The sequence below is a fragment of the Gymnogyps californianus genome, chromosome 15, assembly GCF_018139145.2.
Source record: "Gymnogyps californianus isolate 813 chromosome 15, ASM1813914v2, whole genome shotgun sequence".
In the NCBI taxonomy this organism is placed as follows: Eukaryota; Metazoa; Chordata; class Aves; order Accipitriformes; family Cathartidae; genus Gymnogyps; species Gymnogyps californianus.
In genome coordinates, this window is record NC_059485.1 from 7,672,108 (window position 1) to 7,694,752 (window position 22,645).

General features: G+C 41.4%; 2 long non-coding RNA genes across 2 annotated transcripts in view; both read left to right on the forward strand.

The window, feature by feature from the left end:
- The window catches only part of LOC127022568 (uncharacterized), a 77,291-nt gene extending 75,101 nt beyond the window's left edge, over nt 1-2,190 (forward strand). Inside the window, exon 3 of the long non-coding RNA XR_007767356.1 lies at nt 2,109-2,190. This is a non-coding gene — a long non-coding RNA (uncharacterized LOC127022568). The remainder of the gene's footprint in view (nt 1-2,108) is intronic.
- Nucleotides 2,191-4,572: 2,382 nt separating this feature from the next.
- On the forward strand, nt 4,573-21,698 carry LOC127022567 (uncharacterized). The gene is made up of 3 exons (XR_007767355.1): nt 4,573-4,688; nt 20,458-20,661; nt 21,025-21,698. It is a non-coding gene; the product is annotated as an uncharacterized LOC127022567 (long non-coding RNA).
- Nucleotides 21,699-22,645: the final 947 nt, after the last annotated feature.

The window sequence follows — 22,645 nt, forward strand, 5'->3', positions numbered from 1 at the left end:
ATGCCAGTGTGTGGCTGAGCTGTAGGATGTTGGCTGAACCCTGAGAACAGGGCACAGCACAGCTGGTATTACCTGTGTCCTTGCAGGAGATGCACGTGTAGACAAGAGTGTGTGCACTGAGTGAAAATGCACCTGCAGGGATAAAAACATCTGAATAAAGCTGTTAACTTACAAACAAATGGAACATGGAACTAACCTAAAAGTGACACAATAGAGAAACAGTCAGGGACCATATCGGCATTGAAGTGGCTATTTTTAGCTTGTATTTACTAATTGTATAGGAGTAAGAAAAGTAAGTGTAATTATGAAGACAAATGTTCTTGGTAAGTGGAATAAGCTTTTTCTGCATGGTGTCTCCTTCAGAGGAACCCATACATTTATATTTAGTGTTTTTCTAAGAACAGAAGGGTAAGCTTACTAAATAGGTAGTAATTGGTATGAAATGGGCAGCCAGTTAAAGCTGAAAGCACTTGTACCCACTTCCTCTTCATTATATTTTTTGTGTAATGTAGATCACGGAAGTGCAATAGCCTGACAATTTACTTGATTAAAAGTGACATTGTAAATATAGTCAAAGGCAATTTGTATTAGAAACTATTTGTGATAAGAAGGTTGTCATCTGTAATGTTATTAGCCTTTATGAGATGAAAGACAATGAAACCCTAATTTGCATATAATTCAGCTTTGTATTTTTTAATAAGGTTTTGTGTATTATCCAACCATGGGTTTTGATTTGCACAGATGGAACAAAGAGCTGGAACATTTTCAAAAAATGCAAATGTAAGGTTTGTATTTTGGGCTGGTTTCACTTTTTCATTTCAACAACTTTCATGCAGGCAGGGAGAAATAAAGCAGAGGTCAAAAAAAAAAAAAAATCCATGGGCTATAAAATGCCCTCAGACCATGCTCAGGTCTCCCACTGATTTCACTGTCTCTCTCCTGGCACAGGAGTTATTGAGCCAAGATGCAGAATTTATATTGCTGTCCCCAAGGCTATATTCATATCAATGTTTTTTGGTTTGTTTTGTTTTTTTTAAAAAAGGCAAACCAAAACACACCTCACCCCCCCAAAAACCCCAAACCAAACAACCCAAAACAAATTCATGTGCACGCTTCAGAGACTCAGCTAATCCAGACAACAGTCCAGGTTCTCAGCGTCATCACGAAGAACTAAATATTAATCACATTCCACGTACTATTACAAAGACTGAAACAAGCAATATCATCATGTCTGAAAGTAGTACTTGAGAGGCTGTGCAGCAAGTGTCTTTCTGTTGCTCCCTTATCAAATTTGCTGTGTTTATTAGTCCAAGGACATTTTTTTCCCAACTGCCAGCACTTCTGATCAAATTGGGAAATATTAAAATCAAGCTAATGGACCTGACTTTGGTACTCATGGCTGAGAAAGGCATTTGCAAGATCCCTCTCTTTCTCTTTCTGCTGGGTTGACTTGGTACAGGTAAAAGGCATAAAACTTCCTCCCACCAGGAATATCAGATAATTCTGTTCCAGTTTTACACTCTGGAAGTACACACCATACGTATATATACTCAAGGCTTCAGACTTCCACATCACTAAAGAAAGAACAAATCCAGTTTTCCATGGCATAGTAGGTTACTTACTCTGGAACAATTTATTGAATTGACTCACGTTGTTTCTCCACGCCCTGCAAAACCAGTCTGGGAAATTAATTGTATATAAATATACAACAAAAATACAATAAAAAACAACCAAACAAAGGAGCTCCATTCTTTATGTTTGAATAGGTAAGTCAACATCTAAAAGATACTCGAGGAACAGATCTACAAAGTAAGTGAGGACCACTCTTACACCTTTTCCCAGCTTTAATCACACTTCAGAAGAGGCTGTTGCTATTCCCTTTGCTGTTTTCTTTAAGGATGCCTGTCTCTCACAACTGGCAGCGTGAGATGGATATCCTGCTTACACACAACCACAGGACGGGTTTGAATGTTCTTGCTATTGGCCGTATCAACTCTTCTGACCTGTGCAGGCACTCAAATCCAGCCCTTCACATAGTTCCTACTGCGCACAGGATTTGCATGGGCAACTCTTCCAGTGCTCAGGAAAAATGTTTGGTTTGTCAGCAGGGCTGCAGCCTGGAGAAGCTGTTTTGGACAGGGACATGGAGGGGAGGACTCCAACCTTTTAACGGAGAAATAAACTGATTATTCCTGGAGTGTGTAAGTACTCGAATGAAGATCCTTTGGTGAAATATGTCTATAGAAATTGGTTTGGAAAGATTTCCCATTACACAAAATTGTCATCAGGCACCATTCTCATTTCTTTTATTCCTCTGCTCTTTCACTCTTCATGAACCTAGCCAGCAACTTCAGCAATGCAACTGAACCTGTGACCCATCACCACTTGCCTGCATAGAAGCAAAAAATAAATGAGACACAGAAACTCTCTCCTCAGTTTCCTTGTCCCTGTCCTCTCCACGTGCTCCTCTCATGTCAGCATTGTTCTCTGTAAGTGTCAGTGGTTGGAGGGGGAATCAGGCACAAGCATGTGTGAATTTAGGTATGAGTTTGGTAGGACATAGGGGAACGGCAAATTCACCAATGCAGGATTAAGCAAACAAAAAAAAGAGCAAATGCAGAAGACAGACTGAAAGGGGAGGAATGCCTCATGCTAAATATGCACTTAAAATGAGTGGGGAAAAATATACATATTACTAAACAGCTGCTGCTGGCCTACACATACAATGTCCTGTGAGAACAGCGATGTGCACCTCTTCAGTACATGATTCCAGCATCACCACCTGTTGTGGTCAGGGAGGTTGAATTAAAACCTGAACAAGAGGGAAAATGACTACTTAGTATGCCCAGATTTCAAGGCACTGAGGAAGGATAATATCCAAGTCATGTCTGTTGGGCAGACACCAGGAAAGAGAGTCTGTTGGCAAGACAGCATTAGTTCCTCAATTACCATCCCAGGGGAGATGCCTCCAGCCTTTTGGTTGAGCAGAGCAGCCTCAAAATGTCATTGCCCATGATTGCTAAAAGCTGCACGCTTCACAAGCCATCCCCTGAATTTCTGCTCTATTTTTATCTTGGGCTGGTTGCTTCCTACCCCTGATATGAATATTGAAAGAGTGATAACAGTGTGAGCTGGAATACGTGTTGGGAATGCTGAAAGGGATAAAGGTGGGTTAGGAGCTTGGCTGTGGAGGAAAAACTGTGAGAAGCAAGGTGATGCCAAAGTAACTGGGAGTGAAATGGTGGTGCAAAGGAAACCAAAGAGGAAATTCAGGCTGTTCACACCCAGAAAAGCTGATTGACAGCAAAGAGGATGGCACAGGGTGAATTGATAATAGAAGACCACTGAGAGACTGGATTAATGGCTGAGCAAGGCAGCTCATTTTGGAGTTGTCACAAACACAAGATGGATAGAGCATGGAAATATTTATCAGTCAATGTATTATTTTGGGAAATTGTGAGGGAACATGATAGACTATGGGAAGATAATTGATTAGAGGGGACTGGAGAAGAGGAGGAATTGGGGTGGAAGATGCTGTGTCAGAACCCACCTGAGCAGTAGAAGTAGAAATTAAATTAATAGGGTTGGGAAGGAGGAAGAGTTGGAAGGATGTGGAGTAAGAGGAAGGTATCAGAGATATGGGAGCAGCACAGTCAGACAACCAACAGAAAAAGAGTATTTGGGAGCAAAACCAGTAATGGGTAAAATAACTGAAGATGGAAGAAGGAAAAATGATAAATGCATGAATTGGCATGAAAATGTGGAAGTTAAAAAATGGAGGATGAAGCTTGGAGGATATAGTAGGAAAAGATTTTATCAAAAGAAGATGCATTTGGCGAAGGAGACAAGCAGCTCACTACAGAACACTCTTCTCATATCTATTTGTTTTCGTTTTTTAAGAAAAACAACAAAGCAAAATGGGAAAAAAAATAAGCCTTTAAATGTCATGGCTGTTTAACAGAATGGTTGGGACATTATGTTAAGAAAATACCATGCCCTTGTAAGGGTATTTGGAGAAGTCTCAAAGGGACTTACATTGTATAGGACAGTAACTTGACAGTCCCCGTGGAGGAGAAAAAAACTCTTAATTTTAAAATATGGAATTTAAAAATGAGAAGCTGGCACAGATTTCTAAGAGTACCTCCACACTGCAGTGTAGTATCTACTTTAAGAAGAGCTGAAAAGGTTTACTCAAGGGTTATGAAAATTATGTTCCCTTTAAAGTTATTTATACTTAAACACTCAAAATCATTAGTCACTTTAAAAAATCTTGGCTACTTTTTCTATACTACATTTTTCTTTGAGTACTTGTATATTATGCAAAATATACAGTGTTTCTGAGCCAAGGGCTTTTGGTATAAATTGAGTGGGTTCTAAACTAAAGCGGAATTATAAATAAATGTAATTTATTGCACATCTTATGCTTTCTCTCTTCCCTTCCAAGCCTTAGTCAAAAAAATCTAAACCACTGAGAATTGTGTGCTCCAGAGTTTGACGGAGGAGGACTCTTGACTCCTGCGTGAAAAGATTTCTTGCATTTCCACAATTCCCAGTTTGTATTTGCAGGCGATGGTACTGGGCATCTGGATCTCTGATCTTTGTGGAGCCAGAAACTTTGAAGGCAGTGAATGGCTTCCTATCTGCTGGAAAATCATGCCCATTCTCTCTTCATGAATCTACAACAGACAGTGAGTTCCTTCATGGCGTTTCTGTTTATTCCATATATAATAAGGCTCTGTTGATTTTTGAAGCTCCCGTTTATGAAGCCAGAGCATAACAAGATCTTTCTTGTAGCTTAGATCCTCCCTCTCAAAAGAGCATGTCATTTGCACAGGAAACTGCAAAAGGAAAATAAGTATCTCTCAAATTAGTACCTGTCGAGGGAGGAATGCTAATCCTCTCCATTAGCTCTGCAGCCTCCAGCCAAACTCTAAGTGCATGTGATACGAACACGAGGGTGGTTTGGGTTGATGGGGGCTTTTTGTGGTTTGGGGTTTCTTTTCTTTTTCTGTCAGCTGAACTATCCTTCCATTTCACAGGCTATGAAGTGGCACATAGTAAATATTATCCAGTTATACTAGACAAGAAATAAAACGAGAAGAAAAATCACGAAACACACCCTTTTATAAAACATACTAGGGTGAACACATGCTTGTAGCACTGCTGCGTGGTGGATCTGTACCTTTAGACCTTCTCAGCCATTAAAAATACCCTCTCTCTCCTCTTAATGAAGGTGCAGTTCTGAGAGTTAATGTACGGCTCATGCTTACACCCAGATGGAAATGCAATACATTTTGATAACCATATGGTGCAACATGAAAGATAGTCAAGGATAAAGATTATAACAACCCAGAAATTAATTTAGTATTGGGCTTGATCTAGATCCCACTAAAACCCAGCGTAAGCTTTTTCAGCGACGTTTGGGTCAGGTCTTTCAGGTCTTTCTATGCTCTTTGTGTGTGACTTAAGATTATTTTTCAAAGGTCAGCATAGCTGAGCATAAATAATAGATAGCCTTGAAGCATTGTCTCCCTTCAAATCTGCCTCCAAATCACCTTTTGGGATTTCAAGCGGTTTTTTACTGGTTTGTTCTCCCTAAATAAATAATTAGACAATACTCCACTTGCAATTGTAATTTGCGCTGGCAGATAGCGAATGGTGAAGCGTTCCTCTGTGAATGACTAGGTGAGACTGATGATATATCTGCTGAAGTGAAAATATAGCATTTAAATATAAGATAAAGTACAGCAGATTATAGACTGGCTATGATTCTAGGGCAGTCTGTATTCTTTACAACCAGGAATATAGCACTGGTTATCTAGAAAGCAGGTAATTTTTCCCCAGGTTTTGGAATGCCAGTCATTTTCAGATGACTTTGGGGATCCTTCCTAAGAGCAAAGGGTGGTGATAAAAACACAGGCCTTTAAAAACAAAAGACAGGAACATTGCAGAAGTGAAAGCAATTGCCAGTAAAGAGGCATTAGCTGAGTAAATATTTCCACCCAGCTTCACTTAATTAAATGCTTTGCTAAACACATGCAAGTACTTTTATAGACACTAAATATGCAGGGGAATGCCAACTGACTTACTGGATTTTTATTTAATATTTCCTGTTTTCTGGGCTGAAGTGTCTTAACAGAGCTGCTTTGTTGCACTTCCTTGAGATCTGTTGAATGCTAATGTTCACGGACCACAGTGTTGCTACCAAGCAGGCATGTGAAAAGTGTAGCAAGGGTTGAGTGAAATGTGGTTTTGCACTCCACGAGGCCCTCAGCAACACCTGCTATGGACTTTTACAGATGGAATCACACTTTCTATGCTTCTGCATTAGTCTGAGGTTCAAAGCTACGGGTGTCTGCCAATTCCTCTGTCTCTAACACAACAGTTTCTGTTAATAGTCTGTATCTCTCTACTTAGCAGTTCATCCCCTCTGAGTGTTGCAGAGCAGCAGCCTTTTCCTTGGAGAGGACCATCCAGATGGTTGAGTTTTGGTCCTGCCATTGCTGTGTCTGGGGACCACCATGCCTGTGTTGGTTGCAATGACCATGGCACTGCCTTTTACCTGGAATATCTCTGGGATACAGGTTCCCTCTTTGGTTTTGCCTCCTGTCTGTTTTTAGCTTGTCTCGCCCTGTCTGCCCAGCCTCCTCCAACCAGTGAAGCACGTCAAGCATTCAGAAACGGTTGCCTTGGAGAGGAGCCAACTTTTTGACTAAGAAAGATCAATTTAAATGGATATTCATCAGAGTTTAATGATCCTTGTTAGCTCTGCGCCAGGGGCAAGATCGTCTCCTGACACCTCTGTGGGCATTATTACTATGCGGAGGTAAAAGACAGCAGGAGAGATCCTCATCCAAAATGGAGTTTGCAGTCTGACACAGAGTCCCTGTTATTAATCACAGTTCACTCGTCTGCATGCAGACAGATTGCCACCTTTCACATATTTCTAACATGAGGTGTTCAGAAGGTCATTGGTCATTCTTTTCCCTAAAGGGAATTCAAGTTTTATTATGGGCATTTATTGTTCCTGAGAATTTCTAGGTTTTATTATGGATGCTTGTAATCAACCTGCGTGCTATCTTCTAGCTCAGTAACTAGCAGAGTTTGCTCAGGCTGCTTATTTTCAGAGAGCAGACGGTGTACCTACCACCCAAAACACACAAACTTGTTCCCAGTAGGATCATAACCTGCAGTTCAGGGAGTCATTTTTTCTGCTGTAGCTTCAGTGTTCTGTGGAGTCTCATTAATGCACATTTTGAAAATCTGCACAGATGCCTGAACAGGCATTAGGAACCTCAGAAAATCCAACCTTTAGTTTTGTACTCGGTGTGACTTGACTTTTTGTAGTATATGATAAGGTGGTGAGACTAATTGCTGTCAGAGTTTAATTCACCAGAGTTCTGCAAAACACAGATTTGTGTGTAGTGTGGCAGTGGAAAATGTTATGCTCTGCGTGCAAACGCTCACAGATTCAAGTCTCATCAAATGTGTCACAGAATTGGTGGTTCTCTTGAACCTGTAAACTTTTCAAAGCTATTAATTTTTTCTAATTTACATACCTATACACCAGGGTCATGGTCCCTAGTGCTCGCCTTTCTGCATCAGGGGTATGTTCAAAAGGGTGTAAGTATAGAAATGGTCCATAGGATTTGAGCACCGAAATTACTTTCTTTGAAATCTCTACCTCCCACCTTCTCTGGTTTTTTTTTGTACATCTTGGTAAAAGAAAGAAGGTATAACAGTCCTTTTTGCTCCTGTCCTTTTTTTTTTTTTTAAATCAACAGTTGAAAGTGATTTGCTCTGATTAGGCTCTCAAGAGTGCTCTATGTTACAAGATTGCTGGATTTAAAACAGCAGATGAATTTTCTGTGGCACTTAATCCCAGCAGAGTTCACATTTTGCTTTCTAATCCTGAAAGACCCTTTCTCCCTCCCGAATCTCTGCTGTCGTTCCTGCTGCTGTGATGGTGATCTAAGCATCAAGTGGGAACTACTGGGATTTTGCAAGACCGCAGGTGGTATTTTTGGAAAGTTAAGTCAAACCTTCATTCTTCTTAGGTGAATACATCAAAATTCCCCATAATTAATGGTGGATGGGATTTTCAGCTATAATCTTAAAAGCTGAGAGGATCAGGGAGGACTCTCCTGGTGCAGGACTACCCTTCAGCTGCGTGCTGCCTTTCTTGCAAGGGCTGGCACGAAGCGCGCCTGTGTGCAGGGCAGAGAAGAAAGCAGAAGTCCCCAGAGCAAACTGCCTGTAACAGAGCAATTGGGAAACAAAAGAAAGTTTCCCTGGTGTTTGCAGGTTTATGGTGGGGGTTGTTTTAGTCCTGGGACAGTCTTGAGGTACTCAGTAGTTTTTTACCCTGCCCTCCACCAGGCTCAAATAAAGCCCGTGGGCTCTGTGTGGTCTTCAATTCAATGGGAAAGCAGTACCTCAACCTTTCAGCCTGTAAAGTCCTTTAAGATGTGACAAGTGACACATGTGACTGCGTGCATTGTTGTCCTGAAGGTTGACAGTTCTGTCCTTTGCACCCAGGCTGCTCCAGGGAGGTTTAATTTCTTCTGATAAATGAAAGGCATTACGAAATGTCTCCTGCCCTTTGAAGATACAACCAAGAAATTCCACTTAGCTTAAGCACAATATAATGGGGTTGTTATTCCCAGAGATTACCCTCAAAATATGCCTTTTAAATGGTTTGAAAGTGCACTGCAGAGAAGTCACCAAAATGGCTTGGTAATAAACAGACATTTCTCATCATACACTAGAACAGAAAGGCTTAATTTCTCAGTGGTTAAATAGTGGCATTAGAGATGAGCTACTCTGTGATTCTGTTTGCAGGGTGAATGAATTTCCAAATATATTTTTACTGAGGAAGAGCTATCTCACCATTACTGATAAATAAATGCAAATGTTAGAGTCATAATCTTCTTTAACCAAATAATGCACAACAATTAAGTTTTAAATTATTGATGTTATAAAGGGCAAAACAGCTGCTAGGCACAGGAGTTTCCATGACTTCAATACCAAATAATGAAAACTCCTTTTTTCCCCATTTTTGTCGAGTGCATTATTAAAAGGCAATTCTTCCTTTTTTTTTTGGCTTCTAAACTTTGAAGTCTATTTAAGCAAGGCCAATGGGGAAAAGTTAATTAAATTGGGAAAGTTAGCTGACATATTTACCATTTCAGGGGACATACTGTGTTTTTGCAGTGAGAGGTGAATTGAGTTTGCATTCAGAAGAGAGTAACCTATGCAAAGTCAGCCCTGAACAGCAACAAACCACAGAGGCAAAATTTGGTTATTGAAAAATAGATACATGGCTAGAGAGGTTTATATTTTAATTTCACCTTTAAGACTAGTCAGCATTTTCTGTATTGATAAATAGCTGTGAGAAGCCCACTTGGGATTGTTTCTGTGGGATAGCATTTCCTGTACAAGAAGAAAGAGAAAGTCTGGGGTACGGTGGCTTTTTTGTTTAGCTTAGAAAAACTGCAACAAGGCTCAAGAACTGGAAGCTGAAAGCACACAAATTCAAACCAAATTAGACGCTTTAATTATGCAACCGAGTACTGAGGAAAGGTCTGAACTCTCCATCTCTAAGTGTCTTCATGTCTGTAACACAGGAGTCCAGACTGGGTGACCAAATGGCCCCTAGGGACTGTGGCCAGGACACGTGTGGGATGGGAAGGATGTGGGGCATCCAGGGAGGAATAATATTTTAAGATTCATGGTGCAAAGCTATAGAGTTTGTGACAGCTTGAGAAGGTGGGATCTGGGACAAAGCGTGATGGCAGGGCTGCAGCAAGGTCTCACCAGCTGCTTTTTCACAGACCTGCAAACGTGCTGTTGCATGTCCCACAAGCACGACCCTGCCTTTGGCAGGATCAGGCCATCAGTATTAACTGCTGGCTTTCGGATGGCAAAAAGGCTCAATGCCTGGAGGTAGTGGGCACAGCTATAAATCTCTCACAAGAAATAAGTAATGTGTTGGGAATCTTTGACAAGTTTAATTTAGTAACTGTGCCACAACCTCGATGGGGGTTTTGTTTGTTGGAGACTTGTTTATTTTTTCTTTTTTTTTTTTTCCATAAATCTGCTAAATTATTTAGGGGCTGAATTTTAAAATTAGAAGATGCGGCATTAAAAAAGCGATGAATATTTTATGAAGGGTTCTGGGATTTCGTGGTATCAAAATACATGTTGCAGCCTTGGAGACTCCAGTACGGAGCCACATGAGCCACTCGCTCCCCTCTGTCTGACCCGCAGTGCCCATCGCAGCCGCAGTGGAGAGCAGAGGGGTCCCTTCATCCCCCAATGCAGGAGGGAGTCCCATGTTGCCCAAGGAGGCCAACTGCTGATCCACCTCACATCAGGTTTCCGTAGTTTTCCTTTTTGCTGGTGTTTTGTATCAGTGGAGTTCCTACATATTTTGAGAGTGATTTTTAGATGGCAAATGTGGGGCTTGTTTTATATACACAATGGGAGAGGTGAGGGGAGTTGCAAAAGCCATTTGACACTGCTCCCAGCAGCACCATGGGATCAGCAAGCTGCTGGAGAGTCCAGGGGATGCTGGAGGAGCAGGAGCCTGTGCAGAAACGGGAAGCAGAGGCTGATAGGGACAGAGTCTTGGGAGGTTTCTCTGCAAAGAGAGGAGCAGCAGGAATAAAATACATGAGCCTTTCTCGAGGATGACCGGCAGGTATCCTAGTGGGGTATGCTTGAGCAGGCAGCTGCACACTGAGGTCTATCTGTACCGCGGTGGATCCCTTAGCAACCTTTCAAGTCAGACAAGATCTGCAGCGAGTACTAATGGCTACAGTCAGGCTTTTTCCAGCGTAATTTACTCGTGTCTAAATGTATGTAAAATAAGTTCTGATGACACTTTTTCTTATGAATTAACAGGTCTTGCTGACACAAATCAGGAACTCAATACAATATTCAGCAAGCACATTAAATCTCCTTCTAACATGTGGCATGCTGAGACACTCTTCGTTATTACCTTTAAGTACTAGAAGCTGGAGAAATGCCAGCTTTTTCCCTCTGATGGCAACAACAATGACATAGGCAGAAATAATTAGCTCTCTGCTACACAACTGGCATGGATGATGCTGTTCTTCAAAGCCTGTTTCTCTCCCTTTAGCTGCTATGCAGAAATCCTTGATAATTAATCAGCTCTTGGTGACACCGCCACACTAATAAATCCTCAAGAGTTGCATTTAATGTGTTGTGCAGATACGGAGACCTCAGTATTGTAAAGACGGTTGTGCTGCAGATTGAGCCTGAGCTGGGGCAACAGCATAGCCCCGCTGAGGTTGAAGGAGCTCGGAGGACTTAACCGTACTGACGATCTGCCTTTGCGTGCAATGTCAGAGCAAGTCCTTGTCCTTAAACCTGAGAAAGCAAGAGCCCTTTGGGTTTCCTACAGTCTTTGACTGCAATAGTTGGGAAGAAAATATTTTCTGGCAAAGAGAGCCTCTTCTGATTCAGTGGATTTTTAAAGGACCTAAATTATCACCCCAAAATACAAGCTGAAACTTTTTCTCTTGAAGTTTACAAAAATCTGACTACTTTTTATTTAATTCCCTGTTTCATTATTATACACATCTACCTTTCCTGCTTTGTTTTCCAAAGCAGGAGACCCTCAGCTCTGTGCAAGGCTGATCGTGGTGGGACGCTCTGGCAAGAAGTTCAGGCAGTTGTCTGGGGCACTCACCTACAAGAGTGCGTCACTCTCTGCTATTAAACAGGCACTGAGGTCTGACTGCACACCTTTTCTTCTTTCCTTTTTTTTTCAAGAATGGGTCCTTAAGAAAACACTAATGAAAGTTCTGCTCTGAAGGTCTGATTCTGGAAAGAAAGAACAATTTCTTGCTGAGAGATGACTTCACTGAGTGCATGTTCTAGGACAAGCAAGCTTGTAAACTCATCAGCTTGGGGTGAGAGAGCACCTCAAGCTTACCCAAGCATGTCTTTATGATAGCTAAGGCTGTCATGGGAATCCTTCGTTACTTAATGCCACAAATCAAAGCATCATTTCATAGCACCACAAAACAATTCCCTTGACCATATCAGAAGAAGGAGTTAATTTTTTCTCACCAAATTACGTTGCAATTATAATCTGCACCAGAGAATAATTTATTCCTCCATTGCAATGCTCGAGATGCTTTCTCATTTTTACAGCATCAATTTCTCCTGCTATTGGCAAATACCATAAGAAAGAGCAGGAAACAGTTTCAAATGTGTCCATCCTACTGACATGGATTGTAGTGAGAGTAGAAAGTGGGCTAACATTAGCTCTTATAGTGTCAGTAGCATAAGCCTAAGTGCGAAGCCATTTTAATTAATTATGTGCTAATAGTCTCTGGGCTGATGCAGCATTCAGCATACTCTATGTGTACAAGTTATACTCATCAGTTCTATTTTTCTTTTTTGAATAAAAATTAGCAGTAATCCTTCAATTCTGTGGAAGCCTTCTGTTGCAATCCAAAAGTCAATGCAGCATTCAGGCTTCATATGTACTATACCATTCCCTTAGGCCATTGTTGAGATGGCATTTTTAGGAAAGTTAAACACCATTACTATCCTGTGTCCTGCTTTGGCACGGCAAAGTCACTCCAGAACTGCTATGGGTAAGGTTTAAAACTACTTTGGGACACCAGGCAGCCAAAACAGCAGAAGCACAACGGCAAATAGGATCCTAATAGCCAGAAATTCATAAGAAAGATTTTTATTTTGGCAGATACTTTTGGGGGTTTTGAGGTTTTTTAATGTGATCTCTTTCCCTGTGGAATGGCTGTCTTGGTCTCGGGCATAGGCTGATGGAAAGTCCCTTGTTGCAGTGAATGGAGGGATGTCCTCTGTGGACCTTTTTCACTGTGAAACCAAATATGTTAGAAGTGCCTGGACTGATCTGGAGAACTCTTAGTATGATTAAATACAGAATTGGAGGGGAAGCAAAATCTGCACACGGTGCTGGGGCAAAGTCCCTGGAATTGATGGTGGTTTCTCTGGTAGAAAACAGTCCTGGAGGAAGGCAGCTTACAATTCAAGGCTGATTTGGAAGGATTTGGGAATTTGCTCTCTGGCTTCTGTTTTAATTGTTGTTTAGCTGTAAACACTCCCTCAACCCAGAGTGGATGGCAAATATCAAAATCAGAATAATTAAATGATTGCAAGTACTAATGAAGTTCCTAAATAAGCAAAGACATTCAAATGCAATAGGCTTTAGAACGATGTCAGGTCTTACATCTATGAGATTGCAGCTTAAAAATGAGATACAATTTTCTCCTAGCTCACCAAAGCACAGCTATTTTCAGACTGAAATATCTCTTCTGTCCAGGCAGGAGAGCACTGTCATACTCAGGGTATTTAGTAATATAGTAAATGTACAGTAGTCATGGTTATTTTGACTATTCTCTCTCCCAATTAGTATTTATTTTGAAAAGACACATCATAGCTTTCTGTGCAGGTGCCCTAAGGTAATGTGTGCTATAACCCCTTTACTAGATTATATTCATAGCTTTCTCATGCAAATCACGTACATACAACCCAACAATAAATTCAAGCTCTTTTCTTTTGGTGGGCCTACTTTTGGCTGTGAAGAACATAAAAAGGGCTCCGGTTAAAAATCTGCCTTCCTGATCCACATATTTGTTCCATGTAAAATAAAGTCTCTTTGATTTTAACTCACACCGCTACCTCAAAGACCGCACTTTGTCCTCTGGGTACACAGTCCCCCAGTACTTACATATTCTCACGAGCACATGGACCTTTCCATAGAGGCAGGCATGGTATGTGCTGACGAGACCATGAAAAAATCACTGCCCTGCTCATCAATGGAGAGCTGTAATTTCAGTTAAGGCTGCTCTCTTCGCTACTTGAAATAAAGATGAGTAGAGCAGGAGGCTGACTTTGGAAGTTTCTAGTGGTAAATATCCAAAGACTACTATCCCTGTCAAAAGGGATGGATGTTTCAACAGCTAGTCAGCCAATTTCACGCTAAAATTAAAGTTGTCAGTCATCAGGTGGCCTGCTTGGTAGATAAGTGATATTACAGTTTCACATACCCAACCTTTTTCCATTGGTCAGAATTTGATGCAGAATCCTTGCTGGCATGCCATTGACACATAAAATGTAGCAATTATTGCTAGCATTTTTATTCTCAAGGTTTTTTGGCACATTGAGCTCAGATTCCCATTTGCTTGGTTTAATACATGTAAACAATCCAATTTTTCATCAGTTCTGCTCAAGAGCTCATCAGTGATTGCATATGGGTGTAATCAAGTAAGCATCGTTTACTAAATTCAAAGCTTAGTTCTTTCATTTCCATCAGTTCCCACTTCTTTTTAAATTTCCTAGAACATCTCCACATTTTTAAACAGCGTTAGTCAGGATTCTTTTTTGTTTGTTTGTTTTATTCTTACCGATATCATTTCAGTTCTTTTTTTACTGCCTGAAGTGTAATTCTACGTTCCCCACATGATTTCTTTGCAAAGCCAGATGGACAGAAACGGTCCCATGCCATGCTGAAATACTCCATCTTATTTATACAAGATAAATTTTGCTCCTAAACAATTCTGAAGAACGGCTTCGTTATATAATATCTACTGAATTTGTCATTCAACTCATTCTTATTTCATCTTTCATCATTTTGCTGTTCTTCTCTATACACATGTACTGGAAAAGGAGAAAAAAAAAAAAGCAGTAGGGAAGATGATGACAGGAATCTTGTGAGATGGATGAATTTGTCTACCACTGTTTTGCCCCTACAATGACAAACAGGGTTTTTTTCCTCACCTTTTTTTCCTCTTCTCCCTGAAGCATACAGAGCTCCCTTGGGTTAAGCAGAAAAGCTGCTGGTGCCACTGCTGGGGAGCAGAGTACAACGCCTACTGCTCAGTGTCAGGACTCCCAACCGACTTGCTGATTTTCTGTGCTCAGGATTTCATGTGTCTAAATACTCCTGATGTGCACCTCTGGAAATCCATCCATGGAAAAAATACATTTATTTCATCAGGACAGTACACTAGACTTTTTGGGAACATGTATTCGTAGCAAGTTATCTGTGGTACATATCCAATATCTTTACTTTATTCAGGTACGGCTCTTCAAAGCAGTCTTTCAAAGGGCAGAAATCCCCAGTGTGGTGCTCAAAGACTGAGGCTTCAAGGCAGAGGGAGTAAAAACCCTCCCACTGCAGTCAGACATCTCAGCGGACACGAGCATTTCTTCCTTCTTCGTGCAGTGCCTCTTGCTGCACTGTTATGCTAATCACACTTGTGAAGAGAGACTGTACTTTTCATTTAGTACAATGGCAAAAAGCCATTAGTATGAAGACGCTGGCTAATTTTTTGACACCTTTGCCTCCTTTGTCTTTCAAAGCTTTTTAGCTTGGCCTCTTGTATTCTCCATGCCATCACCAATCTCAAAGACCAAGAGAAAGACCATTTGGGGCTGCGCAGCACTAACAAAGCGGCACAGTCTTTCTTCTCACACTTTCATCCCAGCCCATGTGCCCGGGAGCGAGATCATACACCAGAGCCTGTGCCCGGGCAGGAGGAGATGTGCTGGGGAATTTCCAAGAATTTTACTCTCTGCCACAGATATTTTCAAGCACGCCTGGATCAGCACTGTCCTTAATTGAAATCATCCTGTCCTTGGTATGCTAATCCTATCCTCTGTGGGAGTTCCTTCCCCTCCCTGTGCTTTCTGCTTGCATGTTTGCAGCTGAGTGTCACCGTTATGGGAAGTGGCATGCTGTCTTCCAGTTTTTTCTACCTCTTTGAACCGAAATATTAAACCTTTTCCCCATAGGCCTTCCTATTTCTCCCATTTACTGCATAAATGCTGCATAAAATGCTGGGATCTCCCTCATCTGGACCCAAGTGCTTTGTGATGACTATTAAGAGATATCTTACAAATTACAAATTATCTGTTCTATTGCAATGGTAAAGACTTCTGCAGTTTTGCTTTTTTCCCTTGCCTGGGACAGAGTATCTCCCCATTTTTACTAATCTTCTTGACTTTAAGGTGCTTGAAATTCTGCTTCCAACAGCAGAAGTTAAAAATTGAGTTAGAAAAAGAGCACCAGTTCCTTCTGTCCTGTAGGATCAGACTCTTCAGCTTCCTTTGATCATTGTTTATTTGTTTCACCATGATTCCTCATTTGATCTTACTATTCGCATGTTTTATTTGCCAGGCTGTTGTGCAGGACTGCTGTTTCAAGGTTCATTTGCAGTAGCAGGCAGGAAATTATGTTCTTTCCACAACGTTCAGAGTTTCCAGCTCCAAAAGGTCATCTGTAGGAAAAGTCTGTGTGAGGAAGTACAATAAAGGCATGGAAATTATTATCTAAATCAGTGTCCCTGGTTCATAGAGGGCATACAAGAATAGCCATCCCTGTTGGTTTTAAGATGGAGGGGGAAAGACACTCCCTAGCTCATGAGTTTGCCTATTAAGCAAGAACAGTGTCGTGTCAATTAGCAGAAGTACAAAATGAGCTTGTATTTTTCAAATTACTCATTTTCACCAGTCAGTCCTAAGGCCCTGATTCAGCAAAGCAATAAAGCTGAAATCATTCTCTCCCAGCAAGCCTCACCATCCCAGTTACAATATAGACATCTCGAGAGCACAGCTCTAACACATGCCTTCATTTGCTATCATGATTAAAGAAAATAACCTGATCCCTTTGACTGCTTCTTAAAATAACTTCAAAGGCTTTTTACATGGAGAATGTCTTGTGGGGGCACACTACAACCAAACAGCAATGTGTTTTTAAGAGTCCTCATCTCAGAGATGTGGCCGTGTTGCAGCATTATAACCATGGTAGAGCCTTTACTGTAACGTTCTAGAGGTCAGATTGAAAACCCTGGTTTGCTTCTTAAATCCTATGTTTATAACTCGATAACAAAGCATTTTTTGAGCAACTTGTCATTGCAGTGACTTGTTACTGAAGTGATTGTACAGATAGTTAATTCAGCTTGAATGCTATATTAAGGAAAAAAATCATATAGTCTACAGAGCAATATGGTTGAAAATCCTTTTGCAGTAAGACACTAACATAGCATTTATAATATTGGATGAGCTAGTCATGTAAAAATGGTAATGTAAATGTAGCAAACTACCATTCTTTTATGCTATTTCCTTCCCAGTCATTATTTATGCACCTGTTGTCTTAGACTCCAGTTATTTGTTTAGTAACTGTATATATTAGTAACTGTAGTTGTAAAGGTACCTTTACCTTTACGGATTGTTAGGCTTGGATCCAGTACAGAGTAAAAATAGAGCTTTATCTATACTATCTTATATCAACAGGCTAAGGCACACATTTTTTTGTCCCCCCTCATCTTTAGCTATGGAAAAACATGAATTAGTCAGAAGAGGTGGTGAACAGCACAGTGGAAAGTTCTTACCAATAAACTCTTTGGAAAAAAATGTGACCTTAACAAAACAGAAGTTGGAAGCATTAGGCACCCTGTAAATAGTTTGGTTTTACAGCTGCTAAAAGGGTGGAAGAACAGATTGCAGTCCCTGAGCTAAAGCACTGCCAGGGCCATAATTGCTCAGGAATGGAACAAGTGAAAGCCCTTGCCTTAAACACCCTAAACAGCGTCTCAGGGGTCATAGGAATAGGCAGGATAGTGCTATGGTTGCTTCCACATATGGCTATAAGTGTCTGTAAGCTGCAAGGCCAGCGTGTGGTGAGAACAGCTACAAGCAAAGGCTATTAAAGTGCTTGGGACCAGAAGATGTTCTTGCAACATGGACAATGGTTAAACAACATTAAAGAGTGTTAACACAGTAATACAGCGTAGGTTTCTTCTCTGAGTTTCAAATATGACAGTGTAAGGTGGACCCCATATAGCTATGGGAAATAACACAAAGCAGAGGTGGCTGAGGTCTCTAAATAGGTAGGTCAAAATCTAAAAGCTAAGCGGTAAGAACTATGGCACTTCTGGTCTTATCTGGTGCCCACAAAAACCTGACCTCTTGCTGTGCAAAGGTTTGCATTGTTCGTAGCCAAGCGTGTGAGGAGAGAGGCTATTTATTCAATGGAGTTAAAAACTATGATTGTTGTTACTGCTTTGTTTAACAAAAAGTACAGAGAATTGTTTCCTAAGACTGTGTTAGAGCTGTGGTTTGATCACACTGATAGTTGGTGCTTTAAAAGCCATTGGTATTAGCAATTACTCATAGTTGCTAGGACATTTTGAAAAACTTTTCTTGCCTCATACAATTTGTTGAGAAAGAAGGCTGTTCTCTCCTGGATCTCTCGACCTGAAAACTCTCCTCTCTTTTGAAGTTTTCTAAGTAAAGTTTCAGATGCACAAGACAAAAATAAGCAAAAAGGGGCAATGATTTTTTTGGTTTTTAATAGAAGTTTAAATTCAAGTCAAGCACCTTTTTATGTACAAAATGAAACTTCTTGATAGATATGGACCAAGATTTTTTTTTACTGTTTTTCAGATTTTTTTCATATTTGCAAAAGTGAGTTGACATTATAAAATTGCATCTTGACTTTGACAGAAAAACTCTCCTGCCCAAATCTGGCTATTATCTCAACATGATGATAAGGTTTTCATGTCATTCTGTTCTTTGAGAAACAAGTGTCAGCTCACTTACTTTGACTCACCACTGAGTCAAAATACCAGTTCACTTCAAAAGAAATCTGCCCAGAGCCACAGACATGGATGCTGTGAGTTAAGCACAGTGACTCCACCGTGCTCAGTCAAGCTGTGATTTTACAACAGCAATGACATGACCATGTTAGCAGAGAATAGATAATTCCTGAGCATCTGATCTGTCTCTCTCTCTAAGCTCTCTTGCTATGTAATTTAAGAAATTAATTATTTTTCATGAGCAAAAAATATTAAACAGAAATTTTGAGTTCTGTGATTTTAAACACTTTGTTAAAAAAAAAAAAAAACAACCCACAAACACTCAAACCGATTTTTCTTCCTGATTCCAATTAAGAGCTCAAATAACTCTCTTGAACAGGATTTTCCCAGGTCAGTGTTTCTGTCTCAAGTGAATTCCCCCATTTATGTCTCCTCACCCTTACTGACCCTTTGCAGAGGATGGTGCTGATGTAGTACAGTGCTGCTTCACCTGGAAGCCATCTCACACCTTCATGCCAAATCGCTCCTGTGCTGCCTGACGTCCAACCCTCCGCCAGCACGCACAACAGCACGCCTGCCTATTGGTGTGGTCAGCGTCTTGCGTGTGGCGATACAAAGGGAACGTAACTCCACCGACCCGTGACTGCATTTTACAGATCTCCCTCTCTCACCAGCACTGCCTGGTTTCACTTCTGAGAAATTAGATCAAATAAAAGTTCAATTGTTTTGCAATGAATTGCAGCGAGGCAGCGCTGTCAGTTTAATTAACTCTTAACTCCAAACTCGAAGCCTCTAATAAAGGTGCTCGGGAGCAGACGGTTAGCGGAAATAAAACAAATGATGGCAGAGTTGTTTCTAACAGGGCTGAGGGGGTGTTCTTCAGAAGTGAACAGTGTATGGAGAACATCTCTGTGACTCACTAAGCCCATAACCAGCTGTGCGATCCAGAGCACAGAGAGCAGGAAAATCAGCTGGAAAAGGTTACAGACGTTGAGTTGGGCCTTGTACAAATTACTTTAGGGGGAAACTTCCTCCCAAACAAAAGATCAGCTTAGGCTGGAACACAACATAAGCCTTATTTTTCAATGTTTTTAGTGCATTTTGACAACAGGGACCCTGTGCTGGCCTGTTAAACCATGTCAGATATAATCTTTAAAGATTTTAAAGGAAAGATTCCTAGAGGCATTTCCTGGATAATAACAAATCTCTCAAGAGGGCTTGAATCTGCAGAAGAGGAATCGACTAAAACCACCAAATTCCTGGTTGCTTACTTGACCACAGCCCATGGGCTGTTTCAGCCCCTGCTGTAGCCTGGGAAGGTGGGAATGAAGGTGTGAATTTAATTTCTCCAACAATTCTGTCACTGTCACAGTTTTTTCATAGTTGATGCAAATCTGAACTATAGGCGGTGCAACGGTGAGAGCGACTGAGCACTGGCATGGGTTGCCCAGGGAGGTTGTGGACTCTCCATCCTTGGAGATATTCAAAAGCCATCTGGACATGGTCCTGGGCAATTGACTCTAGGTTGCTCTGCTTGAGCAGGGGGGATGGACCAGACAACCTCCAGAGGTCCCTTCCAACCTCAACCATTGTGTGATTCTGTGGACTGGAGCCGCGTCCAGTGCAGAACAGGCTCAGAAATCCCTGTTCTCTCCTGTACTAATGAGCTGCTCTGTTCAGTCCCCATTTCCTGGAGTGGATCTGCTTTTAGATGGAAAGTCTTGGACATAAGTGACCATCATGCTGGCAGGAGGATGGTTTTGGGAAGTACAAATAAATGCTGCTCCAAAGGAACAGAGAAGTCTTATTCTTTTACCTCTCTTCTTTCTCCCCATAGGAAATGAGTGAGGTGTATCCAGCCAACTGGAAAACCTCTGTGGATGTCAGAAGAGGATGAATAATTAGTAATTTTTATTTGATTCATTTTACACCTTTTCTCCCCCCTGGCCATCTGAAATTCTACTGAGCAGATTATAACTTCCCTGGAAAGGAGTCATCATAGCAAACCCTTCTGCAAACAGTTTTTGGGCTGCAGCTTATGGTACGTAAATAATTTACAGCATTTGTTGTTCAAGATTATAACTGTTTTTATTGGGGCTTTCAGTCTTGGGCAATACTATGACACCCTCACTGGAGGGACAGTAAATGCATAACTCAGATGTTTACCATGATGAATCAACCATTATGACTTTTAAAAACTTTGTTTTCTGAAAGTATTTGCTCTCTTGTCTTGAACATATTGTTCATGCCAACACATTTGCTAAGAAGTTCACAAAAAAAAGACAAAACAGATACAAAGAAGGAAACACATATGTTTTAAAATGGGAGACTCATTCTTCTAAAAACATTTGTATGTTTGTCTAAGTCTCCAAATATGAGCAATTTTTTCATTCTACTGAGACAGACTTGCAGCCCAACTAGACTTGACATGAATTAGTAAGAAAGAGCCTCCAAAATCTGCTGCTACAGGAGAAACAACATGTTGCTGCATCCAAAACATCCAGAGGGGAATTATGCAAAGAGATTACTCATCACCGGAGCAGTCTTAATTTCAAGTTCCCAGCACTGATTTATGTCTGGGCCACAGCACCGACGTCTTTCCCTGTGCGTGTTCCCTTGTGCAATAGGAAAAGGCTTTTGCCTCCCCTGCAACTGGTGTTGGCTGAGACTTGGATCTGATCTGACCCGTGACGAACATGTGTGCATCTGTGAATTGCAACAGCACAGAGCTGATCTGAGGGTGGTCCCGTAATACCAGCCCAGGCTGGTGACCAGCAAGATATTGAGCCCTGATTCAAGAACTGAACTATACGCTCACCTGTCAGCCGTGACTTTAGTTGGCTGTGCTCATAACAACATCTGTTTTGCTGGATGGGAGTAAACTAAACACAGTCTGAATTCCTGCATAAACGGAGATGATTCAGGATTGCTCTGTCACAAACCTGCTGTGAATTTTCAAATATTGACTGACAGCGCCCATTTCTGGAACACGCAATAAAAGCTGTAATTAAAAAAAAAATGCTTTTACCTTTGTGGTTGCAGAGAAAAGTCTGAAAATGTGACAATGGGGCATGTGGATGGCTGAGAAACTGAGAAATAATAATAAAAAAATCAAATTAAAGGAACCACAGGCTGTGTTAGTCTTAAAAATTTCACGACTTCAAAAGAAATTTGGGGATGGTCAAATTCTTGAAGCAGAGGTTACTGACTCTGGCAGTTGGTGTTGACAACAAGCTCATAAAGTTGTACATAATTTTAGCAAAATAAGCAAAACATAATTTAGTACATTTTGTAGCTTCTATTGACTATTTCTGGGCTTGAAAACAAGCTGTAAAGGAGTTAATGCAATTGCTACAGAGGCGAGTCCATTGTCTGTGCTTCGTGCTGCTGGAACCGCTCCATCGATCCTTGATGTGACCAAGCTGACTCATGCTCTATCTGGAAAAGGAGAGTTTCACATCTTTATTGCCTCCCACCTCAGTTTAACTGTTGGTGCGCAGCACCATAAGCTGCCCGGGGAGTCCCCTTCCACCTCGTGAGCCTGGTAGATGGCACATTTCAGGGTTTGTGCTTTCTTTTTCCCCTGCTCTGCCTGACCCAGGGAGCAGCCCGGGATCTGCAGGCACGGCATGGGGGCACCTGCAGGCACGAAGACAGAGATAGGGAAGATGGCACTCAGCCACACACAAGGACAGGCAAAGCAAAACAGCAACGAGGAATGGCAAGGGGTTGTTCAACAGCCTGGGCCACCCACGGGCTGGAAAAGATCATTCATTAAGGAGGGGGGAAAGGAAAAAAAGAATAAATTTGGCGCTCCTAATCCCCCCCAGCAGGCTGGAAGGGGTTCCCTGGGGGCAGGGACACGCTGCTCCCTTGGGAAAGGGCTGTGCTCTACAGAGCAAAGAGCTTGTCCCTGCATGCTGGGGAGGCAGGAGGCCAGGGCACCCTGGGGCAAGAACAGCAGCAGGGAGAAATGAGAAAGAAAGTGAAATATAGAAAAACAAAACTGAGAAAGGAAGCTCAGA